The sequence below is a fragment of the Oryctolagus cuniculus genome, chromosome 9 (assembly GCF_051225735.1).
Source record: "Oryctolagus cuniculus isolate XC-2025 breed Fujian yellow rabbit chromosome 9, ASM5122573v1, whole genome shotgun sequence".
Lineage (NCBI taxonomy): Eukaryota > Metazoa > Chordata > Mammalia > Lagomorpha > Leporidae > Oryctolagus > Oryctolagus cuniculus.
In genome coordinates this window covers 3554657-3580881 of record NC_142875.1, presented here as the reverse complement: position 1 = coordinate 3580881, position 26225 = coordinate 3554657, and the positions used below count along the sequence as shown (strand labels likewise).

Sequence of the window (26225 nt, the reverse complement as noted above, 5' to 3'; positions counted from 1 at the left end):
ACATTCCACTTTGCTAAGCTCTTTCCCTTTAGCCTGTTAGGAGTGCACGTCGTGGGGTTGGGTAATGAGCAGGCTGCGAGGTCCTTCTCATGACAGCCCCAGTGACAGCTTGATAGGAGCAAAGGCCCTGGGCTGAGTCCAGAGAGCTCTGCCTCCCAGTGGTGGAGGGGGAGGTGGTTTTGTGATACAGATGTTGAGCTTCTGGGTTTGCTTCTCTGGAATTTTTAGTGTTTTTTTCTTAAGGCAGTCAACCCAAGAAAGACAGCTATGTTGAGATCCCTTTCCATTCTCTGAACTCTGGAAAACACTTCTTTCTCCCAAGCCTCCCAGGACTTCCTCCCACCTGGACGGAGGTGGTCCTTAGTCTTGACTGGCATCAGGCTGCTCCAATCAGGTTGCATCAGCTCCCACGACCTACCTGTACTTCTGAGCAGTCAAGCCTTCCATCCAGGGCTTTTTTTTTTCCTAATCTGCTTGGTTTTTCTGCATTTCCCAACCCCATTAAACTCTCTCACACCCAATCTCAAAGCATGCCTCTGAACAAGATCCCATCTCATCCACTTTTTAAGCTCAAGTCCATGTCCCTGTATCCTCCGTCCAGCTCCCATCTAGAGCTAGCATCTCCACCTTTGAATTTGTAGCCCTTCTTTCCCACGTTGACACTGTTCATATGAACTGGAGGGGCCAGGTCTCGAGTCAGTGTATTCTGGAAACGCCAAACACGGAGAAGCACAGAGAACCCAAACGCAGAAAGCATTGTCCCTGTCCTCAAATAGGGGAGAGCATATTCATATGCTAATATTACTCATATAACACTGTTCACATGTGTATACCGTACTATTGGGAAGAAAGCAATTATTTAACTAAAAAAAAGTGTAAGTGCGTTGCTCATAGGCAGTGCACTCTGACCTGGATTGCGAGAGTCAGTTGGAGCTCACTGATGGTGAAAGAGGGTGTGGTGTGGGTATCACTCAGGATCTGGCTGCGTGGGATGAATCCCCCATAGCCTTTATGTGGTGTATAATTTAGTGCAGGGGAATAATTGTTGGTGTCCCTAAGCTGAAAGTTCAGAAATACCCTTGAAACCACAGCACAGAACCGAGCTACCGAGGCAGGTCGGGCGTCAGCCTGCAGCAGGATGCCTCCCGCCACAGCCACAAGCTTCTGCCACTGCTGCTGAGCTCTGCGACCTCCTGCCCACTGGGAACGTCCGTCCCCTCGACTCCACACCAGGAAGCCAGTGACGGCTCAGGGGCTCTTTGGGCTGGAGAGGAAGCAAGCATCTGTGTAGACTCACCCAGGCAAAGAGCAGAAACCGCAGCAGGTGGACCCCACCACGTCCACCTTCTAAACCCTCTGGTGGTGCTGGCCTGGCGGAAGCTAAAGAACAGCCTTGGTCCAGCGGTAGAGGAATCTGAGAAGGTAGCCTTCTCACTGTCCAACCCCTGGGCTGCAAAAGCCACCTACAGTAGCCAGGGACCATTCTTCAGTTCCTACCCATGTAAGAAGTTCAGTGATGTACAGAAAGCATGGTAGTGGGCGTGGCTACAAAGCTTGTGTTTGGCCAATCACGATTCAATGTGCCTGGACTGCTGAGGACGTGTGCTCTTGACTGTTAACATGTGCAGTTCTTTTCTTTCCCCCAAGCCAAACCAAATGCACTTTACTAACGATTCTCTTCATACACAGTTATGGTATTTCAGGCAGGACAGTCATTCACAGAATCCAACAACATTCCTGCAATCGCAAAGCCACTCTAAAACCCAGAGAAGTGGTCATGTGATGCCCTGCACATGGGGCGTGCAGAGCGAGGGTGGACGTTTCACGGTTAGCGTGTTGCTTAACGACTCTTCCCAGGCCGAGCCCGGCTTTCTGGAGATGAGATGAGATGGCAGAGCGATGGATCTGATGATCTGCGATCCAGAAAGGGGGCGTTGCTGTTCCAAGGGACACATCTCCAGAGTGTCACCGTGAAGCCAGATGGCCTGCTGTGCTGGGCAGAATTAGAGGAAGGAGGGGGCTCAGCTCCCAGCAGGTCTCCTGATTGAGGGAGTGAGGCCCATGCTGAAGGCAGACAGGAGACAGAGGGCATAAAATTGAATTTATCTTTTGCTCATCACTGGGTTCCTGGGACCCCAGAGGAGGTCTCTGGCATCTACAAGGGCAGGGTGTTTTCCCCCCATCAGTCCAGCCTTGGAGCCATTCTGTTAGTGACCTGCGCCCCTTCCCCCAGAACAAGAATGAGCTGTCTACTGTGCTAGTACCTAGCTTATAAAATAAAGCAAAATTCTGCATTTTTATAAAACTTGATAAAAAGTTTTTCTGACTGTGCAGTCCCCAGAAGTGCGCAGTCATCAAGAACACACAGCTCCACTCAGCGTTCCCTGAGCCTGGTCCTTTACGGCACCTCTGTCTTCGGCAGGGCTGGTCCCACCTGCTGATGCCAGCCTCTCCCACTTCCCTGGGTATCTCCTCTCCCTTTTGTGCAGCAGCCGTGTGGGTTCTGGCTTTGCAGGAGCTGGCTTAGCAGGCAGCACTCCAGGTTTTCTCAGTTTCATCCTTCGCCTTGGCCTTGCCTCCCATCATCCCCTTCAGCCTTTCTCATGGGCCCGGTGGCAGCATGGCAGGGTGCAGGCGTTGGGCACAGGGATGCGTCAGGGAGTGGGCTGTGGTCAGCCCAGGAGTCATTCTCCCCTCTTCTTCACACTCCACTCAGGGTGCAGAGGTGCGGCAGTAAAGGAGAACGGGAGGATGTGATATGGGAGAGATCAGTAGGAAAGTCAAGGCGGTTTTAGAAATACTCAGTTAAGGCCTGAGCTTGAGCCTCGCAGGGGGACGAGAGGTGGCAGTGGAAAGGGAGAGGAAGCTGGGACTCTGCAGAGGGAGGCAGACGTAGCTCGGGACAGCGAGGGTTCTCCAGTGGCCACCGAGGCAGGATTGCATTATGTGTCCTGCAGAGCAAGAGAGGAAATCCTGGAGAATGAAGCAGTTTGGAAGGCCTGCCAGTAGATGTCGGATGTACTAAGTTGGGGGTGTTTTAACGGAAATTCGATTACAATGCTGAAAATACTTGATGCTGAGATAAAAGAGGCTGGTTGTTTGTAGACACCTGGTTATAGACCTGGAAATGTGTACCTTGATGGTTTTGCCCTGGAGAGGCATCAAGAAGATGGGGAAAAGACATTATTAGGAAGAGAAATATCGCAAACACCCTGAGAAAAGGAGGAGAGAAGGGGTAGATGGGCTGTGCAGCCCGGGTGATGTGGCTGGCAGTCAGGCCAACGTGCCCACTGCAGGAAACTGCGACATGATGTGTCACGGGTGCTTTGAGTGGTCAATGAGATGTGGAAGGGAAGCAGTGGGAGGTTTTATGTGTACATTCCTGGAGAGTTATTAACTTCCTCTTACATTTGAATGATTTAGCTTTAGAATTTACTTAGAGAAATAGGAATATTTTAGTCTTGTATTTAGATGTTTTAAATTTATATTTTCTTCATGTTAAATGTTATTTGAGTATGTAGGATTATTTTAAAGACTTATTTATTTAGTAGAGAGAGGAAGACAGAGAGAGACAGAGACAGAGACAGACAGAGAGACAGAGAGATATTCCATCCACGGATTCACTCCCTAAAGAGCTACATCAGCTGGGTCTGGGCCAGGCCAAAGCCAGGAGCCGGGAATTTCTTCCAGGTCTCCATGTGGGGCAGGGGCCTGAGGACTTGGGCCATCTTCTGCTGCTTTCCCAGGCTCATGGGCAGGAAGCTGGATCAGAAGTGGAGCAGTTGGCTCCCATATGGGATGCTGGAGCGGTAGAGGGCAGTTTAACCCATGGTGCCACAGTGCTAGCCCTCCGAATTATTTTGAAACTTACAAAAAATATAGTGATTTAGGGAGACCGTTTTCCTAAACGGATGCTACTGTAAGTGGGCGTGGACTTGACCCGCCGTGTAATTCTGATTGTGTGTTGGAAATGCACCAGATGTTTGACAGATGAGGGGAAATGTGCTTTGGAATCATTTTTTAAATTTATTTATTTGACAGATAGAGTTAGACAGTGAGAGAGAGAGAGAGAGAGAGAGATCTTCCTTCTATTGGTTCACCTCCCAAACGGCCGCCACAGCTAGAGCTACACTGATCCGAAGCCAGGAGCAAGGTGCTTCTCCTGGTCTCCCATGGGGTGCAGGGCCCAAGCACCTGGGCCATCCTCCACTGCACTCCCGGGCCACAGCAGAGAGCTGGCCTGGAAGAGGGGCAACCGGGACTAGAACCGGCGCCCATATGGGATGCCAGTGCCACAGGTGGAGGATTAACCAAGTGAGCCATGGCACTGTCCCCTGGAATCATTTTTAAAAATTATTTTAAGTCAGATTTTAAATAAAGTTATTCAACAGGTGCTTATATTTTCCATTTTGAATTTATTTGTTCTTTGACTATTTGGTGGGAAAACAACTAACAGTTTAAAATGATACAATTAGTTTACTACATTCAGATAGAAATACTGCAAGTCAGAGAAAATCAGTCGCTCAGTTGGGGCAGAGTCAAAAGCCTTGTAGAATCACGGATGTTCCTGTAGAAGCACCTTGATTTGTAAGCAAGCTTCCCACGTTTGGAGTCGACTTCCTGGTCTTATAAAAACCTTTCGTTCCCCAGCGTCGCACTAATGAGCCTCAGCCTGGGGACTCCCAGGGACTCGCTGAGTGTTGCAGTAGAGTCTGTGTAATCTGCGGCAATATTTCAGGACGTATGCCATTCACCTCGTCACACGCAGCTACACACACAACACGCATGTTGAACTGTTGCGTTTGGAGAAACAACACGACGGAACAGCAACACGTTCGGCATTTTGCAAAGCAAGGGGTGTGGAGAGCCTGTGGTTGTGCAGCTTACTTGGGACGGCAGGATGGGCACCCCGAGTAGATTTGACTGGCAGTGCTGCCCCACGGGAGCTCAGTGGCCCTGCGGCTTCTGGTTTATTTCTTGTCTGATCATCGGCGGGGTGGATGGGTGGGAGTCTGCGGGGTGCATGGGTGGGAGTCTGTGGGGTGGATGGGTGGGAGTCTGCGGGGTGCATGGGTGGGAGTCTGTGGGGTGGATGGGTGGGAGTCTGCGGGGTGGATGGGTGGGAGAGTCTGTGGAGTGGATGGGTGGGGGAGTCTGTGGGGTGGATGGGTGGGAGTCTGCGGGGTGCATGGGTGGGAGTCTGTGGGGTGGATGGGTGGGAGTCTGCGGGGTGCATGGGTGGGAGTCTGTGGGGTGGATGGGTGGGAGTCTGCGGGGTGGATGGGTGGGAGTCTGTGGGGTGGATGGGTGGGAGTCTGTGGGGTGGATGGGTGGGAGAGTCTGTGGGGTGGATGGGTGGGAGAGTCTGCAGGGTGGATGGGTGGGAGTCTGTGGGGTGGATGGGTGGGAGTCTGGGGGGTGGATGGGTGGGAGTCTGTGGGGTGGATGGGTGGGAGATGGCAGGGTGGATGGGTGGGAGAGTCTGCGGAGTGGATGGGTGGGAGTCTGTGGGGTGGATGGGTGGGAGAGTCTGTGGGGTGGATGGGTGGGAGTCTGTGGGGTGGATTGGTGGGAGGTGGCAGGGTGGATGGGTGGGAGGTGGCAGGGTGGATGGGTGGGAGTCTGTGGGGTGGATGGGTGGGAGTCTGGGGGGTGGATGGGTGGGAGAGTCTGCAGGGTGGATGGGTGGGAGTCTGTGGGGTGGATGGGTGGGAGTCTGTGGGGTGGATGGGTGGGAGTCTGGGGGGTGGATGGGTGGGAGAGTCTGCAGGGTGGATGGGTGGGGGAGTCTGTGGGGTGGATGGGTGGGAGAGTCTGTGGGGTGGATGGGTGGGAGGTGGCAGGGTGGATGGGTGGGAGTCTTCAGGGTGGATGGGTGGGAGGCTCTCTCTCACCACCCTGTGCTCCCACAGTGGGCTTGCGTGGCCTCTCCGTGGGTCATGGTTGCTCTGGTGGCGATGTCCAGCCCTGGCCTGTGCTGAAAACTCTGAGCAGGAGACGGGGCTGTGCCTGAGTCCTGTGTGGAGCAGAGGCCTGAAGGTGCTTTCAGGATTGCTTAAGCAGCCTGATGTGAATTTTAGCTGAAGATCTTTCCTAAACACATTTGAATTTTTCATTTCTCATAGGAGCGGCGCGTGCTTTTCAATCTCCATTACAGAAATATTTTTAAGTAAATGGGAAGAGGCTGTGCATGAAATATTAACAAGGTCTCATTAATGATCGTGAATCTGAATCAAAGGAGGCTTATGGGGTTTTTTAGTTGATTATTTGCTTTAGCAAATTTTACATCATATATGGGATCACCTATTTTAGGGGTGGCTCTTACATGTGTTCTGCTGATTTAAATGACTGAAGAGCATTAAATCCAGAAGTGTGTCTAATTTTATTGGCTTTTCAAATTAAGAATCTTGAAGTGCAGGTGAATTATAGCTGGCAGAAGACATTGGCTCTTAGAGGAGCCGAGTTCCCATCAAAGTGATTCTAAACTGCCGCTAATAGGAAGTAGTATTTTAAAGTTCCTAAATTTTGATGTGCAAAAAGTGAATAGATTAAGAGATAAAAAAGCAATCTGAGGTAATAAAAAGAAAACGAATGAAAATATAAATCAAAGTGAATCATGCAGTATAACACACGTATGTATGTGTGTCTATATGTGTGTCTATGTACGTATGTATATGTGTCTATGTGCGTATGTATGTGTCTGTGTGCATATGTATGTGTGTCTATATGTGTATGTATGTGTGTATGTATGTCTATGCGCGTATGTATGTGTGTCTATGTGCATATGTTTGTGTGTCTATATGTGTATGTATGTGTGTCTTGTGTGTGTGTCTATATGTGTATGTATGTGTGTCTATATGTGTATGTATGTGTGTCTGTGCATATGTGTGTATGTCTATGTGCATATGTATGTGTGCCTATGTGCGTATGTTTGTGTGCCTATATGTGTATGTATGCGTGTCTATGTGCATATGTTTGTGTGTCTATATGTGTATGTATGTGTGTCTATATGTGTATGTATGTGTGTCTATGTGTGTATGTTTGTGTGTCTATATGTGTATGTATGTGTGTCTATATGTGTATGCATGTGTGTCTGTGCATATGTGTATATGTCTATGTGCATATGTATGTGTGCCTATGTGCGTATGTTTGTGTGCCTATATGTGTATGTATGTGTGTCTATGTGTGTATGTATGTGTGTCTATATGTGTATGTATGTGTGTCTATGTGTGTATGTATGTGTGTCTATGTGCATATGTATGTGTGTCTATGGGCGTATTTATGTATGGTGAGGCTCTTGTCTGTTGTCTGGTCATGAGATCCTTGTTTGAAGTGTTTATTGCAGTCACTTCTTTTTGCTAGCATAAAGCAGTTCCTTTTGGGTAAGGACTTACTTCTCCGTGTCCGGTTACGATGGCCGGAATGGTTTACGTGCACCAAGTTGTCAATCTTGCTCTCACCTGCCTATGTTTTAGCTCCATCTGTCCTCAGACACTTGGGCATTGCACTGGGTCAAATGCTGGTCTCCCAAAACATACCTCCTTGGAAGCTGTGATGGGGATCTGCTTGGAGAAGGGGCCTGTGTGTCTGTAACCAATTTAAGGGACCTGAGATGGGATCATTGTGGCATGTGTGGGTCGGCTCTATTCCCTGGGGGGGATGTACCCTCTCAAGAACAGGATCAGGGCACACTTGAGAGGATGAGCAGGTGCTATGGCCATGGAGACAGCGGTTAGTGGGGTGCAGCCATCAGTTGAGGAAGGCTGGGAACCATCAGACCCTGGGAGAGGCAAGGACGTTTCTCTCCCCAGAGCTTCCGGGGTGCAGGCCTGCCAGTTCTAGAGTTCTGGCCTCCAGCACGGAGAGAATAAACTTCTCTCTTTTAGGGTCACCCAGTTAATGGTTATTTGTTACAGGTGCCCTAGGAAGCTATTGAAGTCTTTGCAGGTCCAGTGTTACACATTATAAGAAATGAGTCATTTGACTCTTACTACTGCAGGATTTCTTCCCTGTGTGTGTTTTCCAAGTGGCCCCTTGGTTTTCCATCTCAGTCCATGTGGGTTTCCTTACCTCGGGTTTTCTTTTCTTCCGTCTTTACACATCTCATCCATCTTCTCAAGGATCAGGTTCTTGGTCTAATCCACATCTCTTTGATCTCTCCTTACCCTCACCAATAAAAATGCCTGATGCCTGCACAGCTTCTTCTGGTTTGCCCAAGTACCGCCCGGATGTTTGCATCACATCCTTGTGTAGCGACATTGCTATGTTGGATTTCCAGGTAAATAAGCCTGGTGAAGTTCAGGATCCACGGAACATCATACAGCTACACATGAAGATATTTCTCACAGTCTGTGGCGGTACCAGCATTGTGGCACCGTGGGTTAGGCCACTGCCTGCGATGCTGGCATCCCATAGTGGAGCCCTGGCTGCTCTACTTCCTATCCAGCTCCATGCTAATGTACTTTGGAAAGTAGCAGATGATCCAAGTGCTTGGGCTCCTGCCACCCACATGGGAGATGTGGAGAAACCTGGCTCCTGGCTTCCACCTGGTACAGCCTTGGCCTTTATGGCCATTTGGACAGTGAACCATCAGATGGAAGGTCTCTCTCTTTGTCTCTCTCTCTCTGTGAGTCTGTCTTTCAAGTAAATAAATAAATCTTTAAAAGTTTCTGTCGCTCGCCCTCTTCGTGGAGGAACGACACAGGACCCTGCGCTGTTCTTTTGTCTGCTTGGCCCTTCCCGGGTTTGCTGCTGGTCCTTCCCGGGTTGGCTGCCGATCCTTCCACCTCCGTGGAAGGGCGGTGCCCCCTGCCACTTTCCCCACTTCCGTGGGGGAGCGGCACACCGCCGGCCGGCTCTCTCGGGGGCTGCTCAGATGTTATCCGGATGTTCCTCTTAGATATTCTTGGTGCATGTTGTCTCTCTCCTCCTTTATAGTCCTCTTCCACCAATCCCAACTCTGCTACCCACATGCAGAGTACGCTGCTCTCCTCCAATCAGGAGCAGGATCAGCTCCTGCAGGTTATTGGTTGAACTGGAGGCAGCTGTGTAGAAGTTGTTTACTCCTCTCCCAGCGCCATATTGTGGGAGAGCAGATGCATAGAATAAGTCTTAATTCCAGTAACCTAGTCTAGTCCGAGTTGCTCCCCACAGTTTCAATAAAAATTTTATGGGAAATCTGAATTAAAAGATAAGTTTACTTCAGTGCGGAAAGAACTTTGAAATCCACATATTAGGCATGCAGTTTCCTGGGGCTGCCGTAGTGAGGGGCCAGTGACTGGTGCCTTAAACAACAGCAGTTCAGCCTTTCACAGTGCTGGGCACAGAAATCCAAAAACCAGGTGTGGGCCGGGTGGCGACTTCCGGAGTCTCTGGGCGAGAACCCGTCCCACGCCTCTCCTGCTTCCTGGTGGCTGCCCGCCATGACATTCCTCACTTGCAGACACATCACCCAGCCTCTGCCCACGTCACGTGGCCTCCCCATGCGCGTGTGTCCCTGGGTGCCTTTTACGAAGGATGTAGACCTTCTACGAAGGCCTTCCTACTGCCACAGAAGGTTCTAGTCTGTGGTTGCAGGTGGGTGTGGGTGTGGAGCCTTCAATCCACTACGGGCCGGCTGCTATCTCCTTTTCCTCCAGTATCTTGGGGTGAAATCCTCCAAGTTCCCATCCCCGCGTGTTCACAGACTCCATAGGGCACGGTGGGAGGGGACAGGACGGGGGGCCACCCACCCAGGCTCGAGTCCCAGCTGCATGACCAGGAGAATCTGAGGAGCACAGGACTCTGTCGCCACATCCGTGAAATTTGTAATTAAAGAAAACTAACTCTTAAAATTACCCTGCAGGTGCAGGGTGGGCAAGCAGTCTGTGTAGACACAGCGGTTTTCCTATGTTGCCTCAAGTACGAAGGAAATGATAAGTGCCCTTGACAGTTAAAAAATTAATTCCTACATCTTGTAAATGTGTTTGCATCGCGTGAAGCAACGCTGTCAACATCAAATAATGAATGTATTTGTATATCACAATTTTATTAGTATCACTTCAACAGATGCTAGGAAGGATGTAGGCACTCAAGTTATACTGAGATAGTTTTCTCGCTTTTCCTATCACACTTGAAAGACTCCAGTGGAAGGTAAGGGCAAAACAATTGAGTATTCCCTATGCAAACTATAATACCGTATTAAAGCAGAAAACAGGTACATTTTTTAGTTAGTGTGAACATTTCTTCTGTTTTTCACTGAATATATGAGTTGTTTTTGTGATGAATAGCTGGAACTAGATCAAAGAGAATTTTGTAAAAAATTATAGTCTTTACCATTTCGTGTTGTGACTCATTTTTAATTGAGCATACAGGTGTGTGAAATTTTACTGCACATTTTAAAAGATCCTTTCAATATTATTTCCCTTAAGAAACTTAGAACATCCTCTGCAATTGCTATACACATTTTGAGTTGTGATTTTACGATGGAATAAAAATTCATGGCCGCTTTAGAGAACGTGGCTGTAGCTGCGGCCTCCCGGGGGTGGGTTTTGATTGTGTGCATCAGAATTCCTTCTCCATCGCTGTCCACGTGCCCACAGAAGCAGCTGTAATCCCAGACACGCAGAGGCTGATTGCATTGCTCTCATCACCCACGTCCACGGGCCTCAGGGGGGTCACATTGCTAAAACATCACTGATGGAAGGGATGTGTGGAAAGGCAGCTTGTTAACGGATTCGTGGCCCATTTGTACAAGACCAGTGTGGTTTTTTTCCTGCACCGTCTTTGAGCAAACTGAATTGGGAAACTATCTCCTGTTTAGGTTTGTGCTGTTAGCTTGCTCTCTTGAGAAGTGGGAAGCTGTATCTCGTCGATCCCAGATTGAAGCCAATCTCTCCATGGCTAGGCGTAGGACAGGTGCACAGGGAGAACCTCGGGCAGTTCTGCATCCCGTCTCCACCTGTGTTGGGAGCGCCTTCTGTGGCTTGTCCATTCGTTCCTCTTCCCTTGTCCCAAGACTTGAGGGAAACACAGTGAACTGGAAAGACTCTGGCCGTGAAGGAGGTGGATTAATCAATAGGGCAGCTTCTGTTTGCTTCTCTCTCTCTTCTCCAGGCAGAATCCCCAGACACAACAATCAAATCTGTCTGGTCTCAACCGAACAGATGCTATTAAAGGTTATTGGACAGAGGTGTTTTGACCGGCACGGAAAGAGCTCCGTTTACATCCGTGTGTGCTCACCTTTTGAGCAGACTTTCTGAAAAATACGAACACACACACACACACACACACACACCCCAAACTCCTGCTTCTCTGTTAGTCTCTCCTTTGGCAGGAAGGGTCACACCATCCACGTTTCCTGTCCTGGTTTTCCTGGGAAGAGAAATACAGAACCGCGTTTGGGGAATCCTACTGTTTCTTCAGAGATTTGGTGCGTTCTGTTCTGCAACTTTGATTCACTGTAATATCTGCATTTGATTGTTAATTGGTACTTTTTCCCTTTAAAGTAACAAGGGAGGCATGTCTGCAAATGTCGACTGTGTCAGTTCCAAAGGAATATCTCTGAGGAGCCTTCTAGGCTTCTGGTCGAGGATTTTAACATTGCCACGTATCCCTCAAAACCTCGTTTACTGATTAGTATTTAACAGCTTAAAGTGAATCCAAAGGAAAACAGATACAGCTACAGCACAGAGTCACTGAATGGAACGGCGATGAACGGAAGCCTCGGCTGGTCTGTTCTGAAGATGCTGCTGCCAGCAGACCCTGGGCGGGAGCTGCAACCAGGCGTGGGAAATCATGGGACACATTTTTGGTTATTTTGCTGCAGCCTGATTGTCACATATATTGTGCTGTGATAGATTGACTTGAAGGGTGCATCTCAGAAGGTCCGCGCTTTATCCCCTGTTCAGCCCACACACCAGTTTCCTAGGAGCTATCCTGGGCATCTCATAAATAATGTGGTGGATTATAGGTTTGGCTGAAGTGAGCATTCGCCTCCTTCCATTAAATACGGACACTGGTCCCCGTGGGAGCCGGTAGGGAGCAGCGTGTGTGTGGGAAGACTCCCAGGGCACCCAGTGATTTCCCTGTGGGCTTCAGACCTGCACAGTGGCCTTCCATATCTCTTGTTTTATCTTCATCTTTTTATTTAATGAATGCATTTTTATGTAGATACAACTTTAAGAATACAGTGGTTCTATCCCCCATGCCCTTCACCCGCTCCCTTCCCACCTCCCATTCCCTCTCCTATCTCCTTCTTCATTATGGATCATTTTTAGTATGACTTTATATACAGAGGACCAACTCTTTGCTAATCATAGATTTCAACAATTTACCCCCATGCCCACACACACATATACAGTACAGTTTAGGGAGAGAATTCACAATCGATTCTTATATTGCAATTCAATAGGGACAGAGGTCCTACATGGGGAACAAGTGCTCAGTGACTACTGTTGTTCCTTTAACAATTAACACTCTTTTTTATGACGTCAGTGATCATCCGAGGCTCCTGTCATTGGCTCCAAGGGCTATGGAGGCCTTTTGTGACCATAGACTCCGTCGGTATTTGGACACGGCCATAAGCAAAGAGAGTGTCCTCCTCTCCCTTCAGAGAAGAGTGTCTCCTTCTTTGCTGACCCTTCTTTCCTCTGAGGTCTCGCAGAGATCCTCCATGTAGGGTCCCCCTCCCCGCCACACAGACTCTTGTCTTTCCATGCCCAAGATGCTCCTGCAGGCCTTTCAGCCCGACCAGGAAGCCTTAAGGGCTGATTCTGAGGTCAGAGTGGAAGTCATTCTAGGAATCTACTGTGCAGACTGCTTGCCATGTTGGTCCCTCCTTCCTTTTTTTAATTCTGTTATTTTTACCGGGTATTTGATGTTAGTTATGTCGTCCCTTTTAAACTTGAACCTGTCTATTTGTTGCCTTTAACATTTAAGTTGATCATTGTAGCAGTGAAGATGGTGTTTATACCACTGATTCTTATGGGTTTGGAGCCCCAGGATTAGTTCTTAGGCTACACCCTTAGAGGTGAGTCTAAGTATGCCTGTATGCAGAACTATACTGTTTTACGGTTCTAGACTACCTCCTCCATCTCTTATCCTCTCCCTTGTTTTTAACTGGTATCCTTTTCCAATTGCTTTAAAATACATGTAATTAACTCTGTGTTACATAGAGTTCAGCCTGTAGTGTGAGGTAGAGTAGATGAGAGAGAGAGAGAGAGAAAGAAAACAGAGGAAAAAGAAAAAAAAACGACAAAACAAAACCAAAAGGGTATACACAGTAAAAAATAACAATAGTTAACTGTCTCTCGACAATCAGGTCAAGGGTTCTTGAGGACGTTAGTTCTGAAAGTGACTATTTTGCTTCTATAGCTTTCATTTTAGCTGTGTGTTAATTCTCCTGGATCAGGGAGAACATGTGGTGTTTGTCTCTTTGGGACTGGGTTATTTCACTGAGTATGAGGTTTTCCAGCTTGCTCCATCTTGTTGCTAAGGACTGGATTTCATCCTTTTTTACTGCCCTGTAGTATTCCATAGTGAATATATCCCACAATTTCTTTATCCAGTCTTTGCTTGCTGGACATTTAGGTTGCTTCCATGTCTTAGCTATTGTGAATTGAGCTGCGATAAACATGAAGGTACAGATTGTCCTTTTGTTTACTGATTTCATTCCCTTGGGTAAATTCCCATGGTGGAATTTGGCAGGTCTATATTCAGGTTTTTGAGGTATCTCCATACTGTTTTCCACAGTGGCTTTACCAGTTTGCATTCCCACCAACAGTGGGTTAGTGTCCCTTTTTCCCCACATTCTCGCCAGCATCTGTTGTTGGTTGATTTCTGTATGTGAGCCATTCTAACCGTGGTAAGGTGAAACCTCATTGTGGTTTTGATTTGCATTTGCCTGATGGCTAGGGATCCTGAGCACTTTTTCATGTGTCTCTTAGCCATTTGGGTTTCCTCTTTTGAAAAATGTCTGCTAAGGTCCTTGGCCCATCTTTTTATTGGGTTGTTTGTTTTGTTGCTGTGGAGTTACTTGATCATTTTATAGATTCTAGTTTTTAATCCTTTATCAGTTGTGTAGTTTACAAATAATTTCTCCCATTCTGTCGGTTGCCTCTTCACTATCCTGACTGTTTCTTTTGCTGTAAAGAAATTTCTCAATTTGAGGTAATCCCAATTGTTCATTTCGGCTGTGGCTACCTGTGCCTCTGGGGTCTTTTCTAGGAATTCTTTGCCTGTGCCAATGTCTTGTAGGGTTTCCCCTATGCTCTTGATTAATTTAATAATGTCGTGGTATAGATTTAGATCTTTAATCCATGTTGAGTGGATTTTTGTATAAGGTGTAAGGTAGGGGTCTTCCTTCATACTTCAACATGTGGACATCCAGTTTTCCCAGCACCATTTGTTGAAGAGGCTGTCCCTGTTCCAGGGGTTGGTTTTAGGTCCTTTATCGAATATGAGTTGGTCATAGATGTTTGGATTGATCTCCAGTGTTTCTATTCTGTTCCATTGGTCTATCCATCTGTTTTTGTACCAGTACCAAGCTGTTTTGATTATAACTGCCCTGTAGTATGTGTTGAAGTCTGGAATTGTGACACCTCCGGCTTTGTTTTTATTGTAAAGGATTGCTTTAGCTACTCTAGGTCTCCTTTTCCTCCATATGAATTTCAGCATCATTTTTTCTAGGTCTGTGAAGAATGACTTTGGTATTTTGATTGGTATAGCATTGAACCTGTAAATTGCTTTTGGGAGAATGGACATTTTGATGATATTGATTCTTCCAATCCATGAACATGGCAGATTTTTCCATTTTTTGTGTCTTCTTCTATTTCTTTCTTTAATATTTTATAATTTTCATCATAGAGGTCTTTGACATCTTTGGTTAAATATATTCCAAGGTACTTGATTGTTTTTGTGGCTATTGTGAATGGGATTGATCTTAGAAGTTCTTCCTTGGCCACGGCATTGTCTGTGAATACAAAGGCTGTTGATTTCTGTGTATTGACTTTGTATCCTGCTACTGTACCAAACTCTTCTATGAGTTCCAATGGTCTCTTAGAGGAATCTTTTGGATCCCCTATATATAGAATCATGTTATCTGAAAATAGGGATAGTTTGACTTCCTCCTTTCCCATTTGTATCCCTTTAATTTCTTTTTCTTGCCTGATGGCTCTGGCTAACACTTCTAGGACTATATTGAATAGCAGTGGTGAGAGTGGGCATCACTGTCTGGTGCCAGTTTTCAATGGAAATGCCTCCAACTTTTCCCCATTCAGTATAATGCTGGCCATGGGTTTGTCATAAATTGCCTTAATTGTGTTGAGGAATGTTTCTTCTAAACCCAATTTGCTTAGAGTTTTCATCAAGAAAGGGTGTTGTATTTTATCAAATGCTTTCTCTGCATGTATTGAGGTAATCATATGTTTTTTTGTTTCTCAGTTTGTTAATGTAATGTATCACATTGATTGATTTTCGAATGTTGAACCATCCCTGCATACCAGGGGTAAATCCCACTTGGTCCAGGTAAATGAACTTTCTGATGTGTAGTTGGATTTGGCTGGCCAGGATTTTGTTGAGTATTTTTGCATCTTTGTTCATCAGGGAGATAGGTCTATAGTTTTCTTTCTCTGTTGTGTCTTTTCCGGGCTTAGGAATTAAGGTGATATTGGCTTCATAGAAAGAATTTGGGAGGATTCCCTCCCTTTCAATTGTTTTGAATAATTTGAGAAGAACTGGGGTTAGTTGTTTTTTAAATGTCTGGTAGAATACAGCGGTAAAGCTGTCCAGTCTTGGGCTCCTCTTTTTCGGTAGCTCGTTTATTACTGATTCAATTTCTTTCATGATTATGGGTCTGTTTAGGTTTTCTGTGTCTTGATGGCTCAGTTTCTGAAGGTTGTATGTGTCCAGGAATCTATCCATTTATTCCAGGTTTCCCAATTTGTTAGAATACAGCTCTTTATAGTGATTTCTGATTAATTTTTTATTTCTGTTGTGTCTGTTGTACATTTCCATTACCATCTTTAATTTTACAGATTTGAGTCTTCTCGCTCCTTTTTGGTTAGTTGGGCCAATGGTGTGTCTATTTTGTTTATTTTTTCAAAGAACTAGCTCTTGGTTTTGCTGATGTTTTGTATTTTGTTTCAATTCTGTTTCTTTCTTCTCTAATCTTTAGTATTTCTTTTCTTCTGCTGGGTTTGGGTTTGGTTCGCTGCTGTTTTTCTAAATCCTTGTGGTGCATAGAGAGGTCATTTGTTTGGTATCTTTCCAGTTTCTTGATGTAGGCACCAGTTGCTATAAACTTTCCTCTTAGCACTGCTTTTGCTGTATCCCATAAGTTTTGATAAGTTGTATTATAATTTTCACTTGTTTCTAGGAATTTTTTGATTTCTCTTTTGATTTCTTCTATGACTCACTCTTCACTCAGAATCATGTTGTTCATTCTCCATGTGTTTGCATATGGTGTAGAGATTCTTGAGTTGTTGATTTCGAGTTTCTTTGCACTGTGGTCTGAGAAGATGCATGGTATAATTTCAATTTTTTTTGAATTTGCTGAGGCTCCCTGTATGGCCTAGCATATGGTCAATCCTAGAGTAAGTTCCAGGTACCAGGGAGAAATATGTGTACTCTGTGGCTGTGGGTGGAATGTTCTGTAGATATCTACTAGGTCTATTTGGTCTGTAGCGTCAATTAGCTCTGTTGTTTCCTTGTTGGTTTTCTGTCTGGCTGATCTGTCCATTGGTGAGAGTGGGGTGTTGAAGTCCCCTGTTACTATTGTATTTGCATCTATATTTCCCTTTAAATCCTTTAGTAATTCTTTCAAGTAGCCAGGCACCCTGTAATTAGGTGCATATACATTTATAATAGTAACATCTTCGTGTTGGATTGATCCTTTAATCATTATATAATGCCCTTCTTTGTCTCTTTTAATAGCTTTTGTTAAAGTCTATTTTGTCTGATATTAGGATGGCCACACCTACTCTTTTTTGGTTTCTGTTAGCTTGGAATATCTTTTTCCATCCTTTCACTTTCAGTCTGCGTGCATCTTTGTTGGTGAGGTGTGATTCCTGAAGGCAAGATTGATGGATTTTCTTTTTTAATCCATTCAGCTACTCGGTGTCTCTTGATTGTAGAGTTGAGGCCATTTACATTCAGTGTGACTTTTGTTAAATACTGTCTTTTTCCTGTCATGTTTCCTTAAAAGAGCTGTTTATGAATTTTGAGATTTGTTTGTAGTTTAGTTGGGTCATTTTTTACATTTGTCTTCTTTTGTAGTGAAGTTCTTGTTTTTGTATTTCTGTGTGCAGCATGTCCTTGAGCCAGTGTTGAAGGGCTGGACGTGAAGATACAAATTCTTTCAGTTTCTGTTTGTAGTTGAAAATCTTTATTTCCCCTTCATTCATAAATAACAGCTTTGCAGGGTCCATTATTCTAGGCTGGCATCCTTTATCTTTTAAAACTTGGAATATATCATGCCATTGTCTCCTTGCCTGTAGGGTTTGTGATGAGAAGTCCGGGGTGAGTCTGATTGAATTACCTCTGAATGTGATTTGTTGTTTCTCTCTGGCATATTTTAGCATTTGTTCTTCGTGTTTCACTGAGCTGAGTGTTTCTACAATGTGTCATGGTGAATTCCTTTCCTTGTCAGATTTGTTAGGACACCTGTGTGTTTGTTGAATTTGGTAGTTTCTTTCAACCTGCCTATGTTGGAAGTTTTATTATATTATTTCATTGTAAATGCCTTCCAATCCGTTCTCTCTTTGCACACCCTCAGGGACTCCAATTATCCGTACATTACAACACTTGATTGAATCTTGTAAGTCTCCAGTCGTGTTTTTTAATTTTCTAATTTCTTCTTCCTGTGTTTTATCTGACTGTATCATTTTTGGAAGTTTGTCTTCGAGTTCTGATATTCACTCTTCTATTTCATCTGTTCAATTTCTGAGGGATTCCACGTTGTTTTTTACTTGGTCAATTGAGTTTTTCATTTCCAGTATTTCATTCTGGCTTCTCTTTAGGATCTCTAATCCTTGGGCATGCTTTTCATTCAGATCTTGAATCTGTTTCTCATTGCTTCTGAGTAATCTGATTATTAATTTTCTGAATTATTTTTCTGGCATGACTTCAAATTCTTCTTCTTAAACCTCTATTATGGATGGTTTAGCCGGCTCTGTTGGCAAGTTCATAGATTCTTCTATATTCTTATTCAGGATTTTTCCTTTGTTCTTTGGCATTTCTGTTTGGTTTCTGTTTGGTTTAATTTTTAGGTTGATTTTCCTCTGCTATGTGTCTGTGCTGATTGCTAGTGTGAGCAGGCAGCTCCACCTTCTAGCGTTCATTTCTGGTAACTGAGAGAGGCAGGTACTTGAGTAGGCTGGTACCTGGGCTGTGAGGTGCTAAGCTCCGCCCCCTGGCGGGTCTGCCTGTTCCTTTGTTCACTGCAGAGTGCCTGGGCCTCCGTTGCTCAGCCCCACCCCCGTCACTGTGCCCGCTGCATGACGAGGGGGAGTCACTTCCAACCACTGTGGTCTTTGTTCTCCGGATGGGGCGATCCCCGCCATTGAAGTTCACATTCAGAAGGCAAAAGCAGAGCCCGCCCTCTTTCACTCCCAAATGTAAGCAAACAAGATGCCTGCTTCCCACCCGCTGCAGCTCCGGTTGTGGGGGGGGACACACCGAGGGATCATGGCGTGTTCAATCTCTCAGTTCGTCCCCCAGGATCGCGCCCTCTTCCCACTTACAGCAGCAAGCACTATTCACTTTGCATCGATTTCCTTCCCCACTCAACCACTTGTGTCCCACCTGTCTGCGCCAGGGTGGGTCGGAGGTGCCGGTGGTGGGTGCCGGCAGTGGCACTGGGGGTGGCAGTCGTCCTCCCACTGGTTCTTTGTTCCGTTCTCTTTCTGCAGTTCTGGGCACCGCTACCCACCCCGGGGTGGTCCCCGGCACTCTCTGGCATGCTCCTGTGCCACTCCACGCCAACCTTTCATGGTTCTGTCGCCTGACTGTCCCCTCTATTCATCAATCTCTCTCTTTGCGACTCAGCACACCTTGCTGCTATACTGCAATCTTGAGCCCCTTCCCCATATCTCTTTTTGGATGCCATCTTAACTTCAACAGAAGCAAAATAAACTAAATCCCTCACCCATCTCCCAAATTCTCTCTCTCTCCCTCCCAATTTACCTAAAAAATAATTATCAAAAACTGTCACCTGTGTCCTGGGCTTCAATTCATTGTAAAACCAGAAACTCAGCCACACCTTAAGTGTGCATTATCTGAAAAGCTTGGGACTAGAAATGAGATTTCAGATTTTTTTTTTAATTTTGGAATATGATCAGTTGAGCATCCCTACTTTGAAAATCTGCTATTTAAAAATGCTCCAAAATCTAAAAGAGCACCAGGCTAGCACTGGCCCATGCTCCAGTGTGCAAGCAGCCTCTAGCTGGTGAGATTATGAGGAGTGCCCAAGGGCCCCAGGAAGCGTCTCCTCCCTTGGCCTAGGGTGGGGAGGAAGAATGTACACAGAAGTGCTTCTGGTCCACGTGGATGCTGTTATAGCAACAGAGTAGCCCGTGCTGTGCACTCACACTGGGTGCCAGACCCAGAGATCCATAGGCAGACACGTGCAGGGAGCCAGGTACCAAGCACAGGCTGCATGGATGGGTAGAAGAATCTGCAAACACACACATATGCATAAATCAAATACCGGAAGCACATGCAGCAGGTCCAGGCTGTGATGTGGGACACGTGCAGGTGCCTACACGGCCCAGAAACCATGTGGAAATGTAGCTCTTCTGTCAGAAGCACACTCACTGTGATGATGTAGTTGCACCTTAGCACACTGCCTTAGAAGGCAGAGAACATAAGCTTGGGAAATGGTCTGACTGCAGTGCAGTGCTGCATATGCGGACCCTTAGCAGAGCTAGAGAGCACAGTGAAGGAATTGAAAGTCTGAGTAGTGATTTCCCTACCGGGGCTCCCCGTGCCTCCGATGTGGAGCTGAGCAGTGTTGGGGGCTCCTCCCGTGGCACTGTTCAGCCTCTTGTACCCAATAGCTGCTCCTCCTGTCTTCCTTTCCTTTCTCACACCCCTGCCAGGGATGCTGAGCCCTGTTCTGCCTGAGCGCCATGGCTCGCTCTCCAGGCACAGATGCCGTGGTGCTTCTACAATGAGTCAGTCTTATCGCTGGGTCTGGTCCAGCCATCAGCCATACTGAGTCCTGCCCCATTCTCTCTGCTTCCATTGTCACCTTCAGGAGCTCTGTTATCTCCCTTCCAAAGTGGTGGACAGCGCTGAGCACGGCGTCTGTCCCTGTCCTTTATTGAGCCGTGTGAGACTGGAGTCGGCGCAGCAAGAAACTGGCAATGGAGATTGGCACGATGCTAACTGGAAGAGAGGCTGCACTCAGTTCCCAGGGAGAGCGATCACAGGGAGTAGATTACACGGAGAAGTGCAGGCAGAGAGGGGACCGACAGTGAGGTGACCTGGAAACTACGCACAGCTGGTGGCAGCCACCTTCTCTAAGGCTGGGAGATAATGGGATGAGAAGTTTCCCCCAGAGCTCAGGTGCCGAGCACCTGGGGGAAGCTGGAGCCACAGCAGCTGCCCTGGGCACGGGGAGCATGGAGAACTGTTGCCAGGATTTGGTGGAGCCAGGGAGGGGGAGACAGCTGCATCATACCCCTTGTCCTCCATCCCTGGGTGTCGGCCATGCCTCCTAAACCCCTTGATCTCAGGGACGCCCTGACACCACAGTGCCTGCTGTGCCCAGCAGAGACCACAGGGAGGGCCCCTGGACAGTGGCTGGCCCCTGCACAGGAGAGAAGGCAGGTGACACAGAGCACAAGGCGTGGCAGAGTCCAGCCCTTGCAATGCATCAGAGACCACATGAGAGGGGCAGAGATAGAGAGAGAGAGTAAAAGCAGGCCCTCTGCACAGTGTTTAATTTTTCTTCTGTTACTGTTTCCCAAATGTTATGCATGTGCATGCGTGAGGAGAAGAGCAGTGCCCACAGTCTTCCTTGATTTATTCTAAATTGAGTCTTCCAACCCTGATCATCTTCGCAGTCCAGGCTGATGGCATTTTAATCCCTGTTGATGTTAGCCGCGTCAAAGGCAATTTGAAACTCTGAATAGCTGGCATCCACGGACGCCTGTGTATGACTCTCAGCCTCTTTAATAATGTTTTCCTTGATGAGCTGTGTTAATAATGCCATTCAGCGTTACTGTGAACCAGCCAGCACTCAGAACTGAACCGAAGACGCCAGAACCGGAACCCCCCAGGCTCCCGCAGTCAGCACTCACCACTCACGTCCCTGCGTGACAGGTGGAAGCTAGGAGAGCCCCTCTGCTTGGCCCTTGGCCTGGTACCCCTTTTACTTCACCATTCTGAGTTGTTTATTCTTTCTCCAAACCCCAGCACCATGTGAGGGGACTTCAAAAAGTGTCGAAGAGGCTGGTGCTGTGGTGTCATAGGTAAAGCCACCGCCTGCAGTGCCGGCATCTCCTATAGACTCCATTTGCTCCACTTCCAATCCAGCTCTCTGCTATGGCCTGGGAAAGCAGTGGAGGATGGTCCAAGTCCTTGGGCCCCTGCCCCTGTGTGGGAAACCTGGTAGAAGCTCCTGTCTCCTGGCTTCGGATCAGCCGAGCTCTGGCCATTGAGACCATTTGGGGAAGGAACCAGCAGATGGAAGACCTCTCTCTCTCTCTCTCTCTCTCTCTCTCTCTCTCTGCCTCTGCTTCTCTGTGAACTCTTCCTTTCAAATAAATAAATCCTTTTTTTTTTAAAAAAAAGTGTGTGGAAAATGGAATTAAAAGATCTTGGCATAAAAGCTTTTGTAATTCATCTACAGTGTTCGCATAATATTTCCATGAACCGTTTAGTCTTAAGGCTTATATAGGACATCATGATGATCAGGGATTTTAAAAAGCACCGAATTCTAATGCTACCATCTCACATAAAAGTATTTAAAAATGCTTTCCCCAGAGCTTTTTGGAAAGAGCTAACTCTCCTAAGTTTAATCTTGAGTATAATGATGGCCTGTCTCACCTTCCACGTATCAGCAATGCAAAGTGTGCCTATGTGTGCTTGGACAGTTGTTGTGTGAGCGATGATGGCCCTGTCTAAAATGCACATGAGCACTGACTTTCGGAAACCTTGCCCTAGCCAGTGCCTCGTATGTGGACAGCGGTGATGAGCACGCTGTTGCGTCTCTAGCTCCTGGAGTTGTGATTCTCCAACTTTGCTGTGTACCAGAATGAACGGGAGAGCAAGTTAGAATGCAGGCTCCTGGGCTCCACCCTTATAGATGATGGCCCAGGCATTCTGGGGTGAGCTCTCATGCAGAGCACCCCAGAACATTCCAGGTCGTCTGGGAGTCACGCATGGAGAAACGCCACAAACCGTCGCTGCGTGGTGGGTGCTGGGTTTTGCACACGTATCCCACAGCCCAGCTCAGGACTCCTCTGTGCAAGGCCCACGAGAGAGATGAGGTTGCAGACAAGAACTCAAGCCTCCCGGCTCTGGCCAAACCCTGCACACTCTTTGGCAAAGCAGAGGACCCCGGCTGCTCTTGCCTGCAGTTCAGGGAACGAGACGCCCGTGTTGGTAGCTGGAGCTGTTTCTGTGGAGCAGTCTTGCCTTCGGACGTCAGTTCCCTTGGAGATCAGCCAGGCTGAGCCTGACAGCCTTCAGTGAGGCAAAAGATGCACGAGGCTGGCATTTAGTAGCTTCCCTTCTCTGTGGAGCCGGGAAGGTCAGTATCCGGCTGAATTGGGATTCCTGGCCGCGGGGAAAGGTGTGCACCTCCATTTTCCCTGTAGTGGACATCATTTATCTTTTGATTGTGTTTACTGCAGCAATACACTTATGGCACAGCAAGTGTTTGCAGAAAAAACAGCATCCTGCCACCGCTCCCCAGTACGCCATCACACCCTTCCTATGGCATCCACGCGGAAGCATTTAAATGAGGCTTGCTAGCTGCCGAAACACAAGCAAAATGCAAAGTTTTCTTTTGAGTCATTTTATGGAACAGAATCGCTCCAAAGGAAGTTTTTGACTCTGTGAGCATTTCCTTCCAGATCCGCACCAGGCTGTGTGCATGTAAATGTCCCCATTACACGCAGCAGGCGTGCCTTTCACCTGCAGCGCGAATCCGACTTCCAGAAAGGGGTCAAGTGCGGGAAGACGGTGGCGAAAAGGACAGCGGTAACCTGGTCTCGGGGTTCTGCTACTTTCATGGTGTTCTCCTTTCATCCCCGAATAATAAGCCAGCAAGAAAGAGGAACAGGGCCCCGGCAGAGCCACTGCCGGGGTGACCAGGAGAGCCCCTGCCTGTCTCCTGTTTCCTGCAGCTCCCACAGCCAACAAACCTTCCTCTGTTCCCCCCGCAGGCCAGGCGCACCAGGGGGTCCTGGGAGCGATGGTGGTTTTCCCTTGCATAGGAATTCTTGTATCCCTTGGCTTTGAGGATCCTTTCCCTTTCAAGTGCCCAGCAACCCTCAGTGGCCTCGTCCCCGCCAGGGTTTGCAGCTTCTCTTTACCGGCTGTGCAAAGCTGTGTCCTCGGGGCTGATGGCCACTCCTGGGGAGGCCATTGCTCTGGGGATGTCCACGTGCCGGGGTAGAGCTGGCTCCTGACTTTCATGGGCTCGGCCTCTACAGAGACTCATTCCACGTGGAAGCAAGTCCTTCAGAAGGTGGGCAGTGAAGTCCAGCTGGTACAATCACAGGTCTGGCTGGCATCTTATTGGGCAGGTGGCCCAGCAGAGATGGCTGTGCAACTTCAAGGGTCCTTCTGAAACCAGGCGTGTGCAAACTCTCGGGAAAGGCAGAGAGGCAGGTGCAGGTGAGCCCTGGAGCAGGAACGAGGGGTGTTTGTTAGAAAACTGTGGGTACTCTGCAAAGATGCCACAGGCTTGCTGTTGTCTTCAAAACCAGAGAGAGAGAGAGAGAGAGGAGAGTCAGAGATCGACATCACCATCTGTGCTTGATGGATGAGAAGCCTTGAAGACTCAGGGTCTTAAGCTGGGGCCCAGAGGGTGTGATCCATGCAAGCCAAACGCTCTTTCAGCTGCAGCCAATGCCTCCCAGGGAGTGGGGACTTCACAGGTGGACCTGGCTGGGAGCTGGGAAGGAGTTTTCTAAAAGGAGTGATGACGACAAGGAAGGAGTTTGGGAGTGGACTGGCACAGGACTATGGGAAGCAGCTGGAAAATGCCTTCCACCAGAGATTTATTAGTGGACATGTGGTCATCGACTTAGCAGGATCAACCCAGTCAACTTGATAAGGAGCAACTACAGCACGCCTACTGCTGCCATATGTAGTGGTGACGATGGAAAGTTTTGCTCCTTAGGTCAGAACAAGGCAAGGAAATCCACACTCACCACTCTTTCTTTCTTTTCTTTTCTTTTTAAAGATTTATTTATTTTTTTGAAAGAGAGAAAGAATCTTCATCTGCTGTTTCACTCCCCAGATGGCTTCAATGGCCAGTGCTGGGCCAGGCTGAAGCCAGGAGCCAGGAGCTTCCTCCAGGTCTCCCACGTGGGTGGCAGGGGCTCAAGCACTTGGGCCGTCTTCTGCTGCTTTCCCAGGCGCATTAGCAGGGAGCTGGATCGGAAGTAGAGCAGCTGGACACGAACCGTGGCGCCCACATGGGATGCCAGCATCCCGGGTGGTGGCTTAGCCCCCTGCGCCAAAACGCCGGCCCCCACACTCACCATTCTTACTCAACGTAGCTCTGGAAACCTCGGAAAGTGTAATAAGGCAAGAAAGGGAATATGAGCAGTCTTTAAAAAGATCATGGAAAATGTGTATTATGAAAAAATATGCATGGATCTCAGTGTTTTCGCATCAAAATAAATTTATCTTTTAATTCCATTATTCATGAACTTTTTGAATTAACTTCGTAAATGGCAGACAGATTGGAAGGAAGATATAAACTTGTGCCTATATGTACAACAGATAATTGTCAGTGGATGAAATCCCAAGGAATTACCAAAAGAAAGTAAATTCATGGAGCTTATAAGTGAATTCAGCAAGGTCACAAAATACAGAATAAACATGAAACAATTAATTGTATTACTAGGTGCTAGAAATGGGGTGTGGAGTTAAAAATATGACATTTATAATTGCTCATTAAAAATAAAACACCTAGGCATCGATCTCACAAAGCATACTCGTATAGAGAGTGCGTATGCTGAGAACCACGGAATGCTGATGAAAACAGAAGGAGACCTGCCACATTCATGGACTAGGAGACAACACAGCAAGTCATCAGTTCATGAATAGGCAACATGTGAGTTAGTCCTCCCCAACTGACATTCAGGTTTATCATAATTCCTATCAAAATCACAGGAAGTTTTTGAAGATATGGACAATATTATTCAAAAATTGTTTATTATTAGGAACTTAACAAATGGGCGTGAGTGGACATAAGTTATTTAGATTTTTAGAATTTCAGATTTTTCAAAATCAGACTTCATTGTATTAAGGAAATTTTCATGATTAAAGACCAAATTTGGAATCAAGATGCATTTTATCTTTAAATGAAGAAAAAGTGTATGTACGTGTGTGTGTTCAGGTTTATTTTCAGCTCTGTCCACTGGAAACATTGATTCATCCAATAATAATAATTATAATCATAATTACTATTGTCTACGCCAGGGTCAAGTGAGGGTCTCGGAAATCTTTTTCTACCAAAATATACAAGGGCTCAGTGAAGAAATACTTGACTTCAGATCTGAAACCAGAAAAAATTATCTGAAACTATGAGTTAACAATCCACTAATGCCAATTTTAAGTGGTCAGTACTCAATCATTTGTATATCATATTAATTACAATACGATAACTGTGCTATTTGGATTGTGACTAAACATCAACTTAAATCCTGTCCATCCCATGCTTGTGCACATCTTATAAATTGGGCCAGAGGTCCTACAGCATCATGTATTCAACACGTGAAGGTCTCCAGGAGCTTAAAGACGTCGCCCAATAACTCAGAAGAAACGAGGCTCCCTGCTTTGTGATTCATTAGTTTTATATAAATACTCTAGCAGCAACAGAAATGTTTGTGCTGAGTGCTATACCTTCCACAGACATCAAACTGCCTCCATGGGGTGTTTGAGCTTTTGTGTTGATGTGGAATCACTTATTCTCGCAAGTCGAGGTCTCCAACGGGATCGTTTTCCATTGTAGTTGCAGTGGGAGGTCATCAACCTTCTCTCTAAATTTCCATGTACAGTCA

The 26225-nt window shown here is 46.8% G+C and overlaps 1 protein-coding gene across 4 annotated transcripts in view; it reads left to right on the top strand.

Moving 5' to 3' along the window:
* The window catches only part of MYO16 (myosin XVI), a 693372-nt gene that overhangs the window by 500311 nt on the left and 166836 nt on the right, over nucleotides 1-26225 (top strand). The gene's annotated exons all lie outside the window — the stretch shown is intronic.